The following is a 3247-nucleotide window of genomic DNA, read 5'->3' as shown; positions in this document are numbered from 1 at the left end:
GAATTGGATGGAGGTTGGATATATAAATTTAAAAAAAAGAAAGCATCTTTCTCTGTTTTCCTACTGGCTTTACTTCTAATCTCTGAGCACATAAACGTTTAATCATGTGAGATTAACGATAATTTTTTTTCCAGCTTTATTTTGGTTTCATAGTACATCAAATCTTCAATCCTTAGAGGTGCTCAATAATGACTAGATTTGATGCTGAAATACATTGTTTGCTAAGCCCACAAGACAATATTTATTATTAGGTCAGAGGAGAGACTCTGAAAAGAAAATTTCAGTTTGGTAATAGAACCCAAGTAAGTTTTTTTTGATGGTGAATATACAGGTTGATACTCAAGAAGTAGCTGATTTTATGAGAAAATATGACTTTACATGGTTTAGCACTTTTAAAGAAGGGGCAAATTGTTACTGCAGTCTAAAGCTTGTGTAGGTCAATAAGAGGATTTGGATTGTCATGGGCAATTACTCCTTTTCTTTTTAAAAAAAGATTTATTTTTTTGAAAGGTAGAGTTACAGAGAAAGAGAGGAGAGAGAGAGAGAGATCTTCCATCCACTGGTTCACTCCTCAAATGGCCTCAGTGGCTGGGGCTGGGCCAGGCTGAAGCCAGGAGCTAGGAGCTTCATTTGGGTCTCCCATGTGGGTGCAGGGGTCCATGGACGTGGGCCATCTTTGCTGCATTCCCAGGTGCATTAGCAGGGAGCTGGATCAGAAGCGGAGCAGTCTGGGCTGAGCAGGTGCTCATATGGAAATGCTGGTATTGCAGGTGGTGGCGTAACTTGTTCTAGGCAGCTGTTTCTTCAGATTTTCTCTCAATTGCAAACCTATCAAGCTTTGTCTACTTTTCACATAGGACATACTCTCATTGTTAACTGTGGTCTCTTGATTATGTTCCCTTTACCCAGTCTTCTCAACTTTTCAGCATATGCTGACTTTCTAACAAAATTGTTAAAAGCTTTTCAATGAGTCATGAAAATCAAATAAATCAAAGAGCTTTGATTACTTGATATAAAAATGTTTATTAAATGCACCAAACTTACAGCAATGCTGCTACAGAGCAGCTTTTTCTGGTTGGTAGAGAGCAGCACCTGCCCTTGGTATCCTTGGTGAAGGTTCTGACTGTGAGTTTTCTTACCTCCAGTGAGTGAGACCTTTCAGATGTTCCGAGATCTGCTTCTCTGTAGCTTTCCGGAGCTTCACATTGCATTTTACTTCTTCAAACTGCTTATTACTTAACCACCACCTATTTCCAAATATTCCTTCAGTCCGTCACCTGGAGATCACCAGCCCCTCAACATCTTATGGGTTGGTGTTAGGAGAAAAAGCACATGATCGATTCACAAAAACATGTATGATGAGTAACCTTCCAATTCACACAGTATGTTTGCATTTCAAGTGAGTGCATCATCGCTTCTCAGTCTTTTGGCTAAGATCAAGTGTAGTATCTGTTCTTATCAGTTTAAGTGAGTGCATCAACAAAACAGGTTGACCCAGATTAGCCTCTGGATGATGGATTGTAGACATCTGAGAGAAGTAATAAAGAAGAATAATGAAATTTGAGTCATATCAAAGAAATATTTGGGTGAAAGAAATGAGTTTTTTAATCCTAAATTTTATAGTTCAAATTAATTCCTAAGCTGTTGAATAATTGGACTATCCAGTTGTTTGAAGACAGTCTGAAAATGTTAGAATGAGAAAAATGAAGACGGTGGTCTCATCTCTCACCAGTTGGTTAGGCCACAATCCTTGGAATCCCATCTTTGATTCTTTCTGCACATCGTCTCACATCCCTTAGCTAATCCATACCTTCCTGTGGTAAAACTTTGGAGATTAAACTCTGCATGAGTTTATGGGGACAACTCCTCCATCCATAGTCTCCACCTTTCTGCTATGCCTCAGCCATGCCAAGCGTTTTCCTGAGCCAAGACATTTCTTTCTGCTGGGTGGGGGTGAGGGAGTATCTTAGGAGTACTGGTGGAGGTCTCAGCTCAATGCAGTCTGCTCTCTCTCCCTTCCAGTGTTGAAGGGAAGCATCGGCAGAGCCGGCAGAGTAAAGGAGAACGGCCGAGAGTGTTGAGGCTGTGGGTTCACACATCCACCGAACACCAGCTCCACAAGGAGAAAGCTTTCTGTTTGGCGGGTTCAGTGCTAGAGACCCAGCATAGGCCTGGCTCGGTGTTTTGCAAGTGTCTCTTGAATGAATGAATGAATGAATGACTACGTGGTATGAAAACACCACTTTACGTTTGATGAAGCTTAACATATTATGTAGAGGCCTTGGAATTATAGTCACATCTCACGTGGTTAAAAAGATAAAAATGACCCTTTCAGAGACTACCAAATGCTCTACAGATCATTGTTTTCAAGTCTCTCTTTCCCTACCCTGATTAATTTTCATAGCTACACACATAACCCCACCTCACATTTTTGTTGTTGTCACCCTCATTAGAATAAATCCTCCCCATCAACAAGGAACTTATATTTTATTCACTGATATATTTTTAAGGCCTAGACACAGTGTTTGATATTCAATAGTTGATTAATAAATTTGTTGAATTTAGAAAGTAAGAATATTTTATATTTTTGATAGAGAATAAAAAGGTAAACATTCTATGAAATCACATAGCGTATTTTTTTGCCTTGAAGTGAAAATCAAAACCTCATGATTTAGGTATTACAGAAAAGTAAGATATAACGAAAGCTTCTGTTAAGGAGCTTACACTCAGGAAGAGATTGTTGCCTGTATAAAAGAGAATATTGCCTGTACTAAAACATTAAAATACGTTGGAATTCTCACATAATGGCCTAAAGCAGTTATTTAAAAATTAACATGAGGCATAAAAACTAAAGAAAATTAAGTAGTAAGTAGATATTGATTATTGAGTCCTGTACTTGATTTTTATACATAACAACTTCTCTGCATAGAAAAGTACTGTTGAATTTATTGAAATGTGATTTTACTAGTTTCATTCATTTCTATTGGTACAATATGTATTTTTTCTCAGTACACAATGTGATTATTTCTATATGGGCTGTCTCGCCCAATATTACAAATTTCTTGGGATCTGGCTCTTTTAAAAGCTGGTGGAACATGGAAATGTTAAATATTTTAGGAGGCACACTCATTAAGGCTGTCCTCAGAAGGTTGATCACTGTAAAGTAGCAGATGTAGGTAATGGCTAATTTTCTAGAAATCTGGGGAGAGGGTGCTACTGGGAGAAGCACTGTTCCTGCTGTCAGCCA

General features: G+C 38.4%; 1 pseudogene; it reads left to right on the top strand.

Moving 5' to 3' along the window:
- The first annotated feature begins 1410 nt into the window (after nt 1-1410).
- LOC127492590 (U2 spliceosomal RNA) lies at nt 1411-1584 on the top strand (annotated as a pseudogene).
- Nucleotides 1585-3247: the final 1663 nt, after the last annotated feature.

The sequence above is a fragment of the Oryctolagus cuniculus genome, chromosome 10 (genome assembly GCF_051225735.1).
Source record: "Oryctolagus cuniculus isolate XC-2025 breed Fujian yellow rabbit chromosome 10, ASM5122573v1, whole genome shotgun sequence".
NCBI classification, from domain to species: Eukaryota; Metazoa; Chordata; class Mammalia; order Lagomorpha; family Leporidae; genus Oryctolagus; species Oryctolagus cuniculus.
The sequence above is the reverse complement of the archived record's forward strand: the minus strand, read 5'-3'. Positions and strand labels throughout refer to the sequence as shown.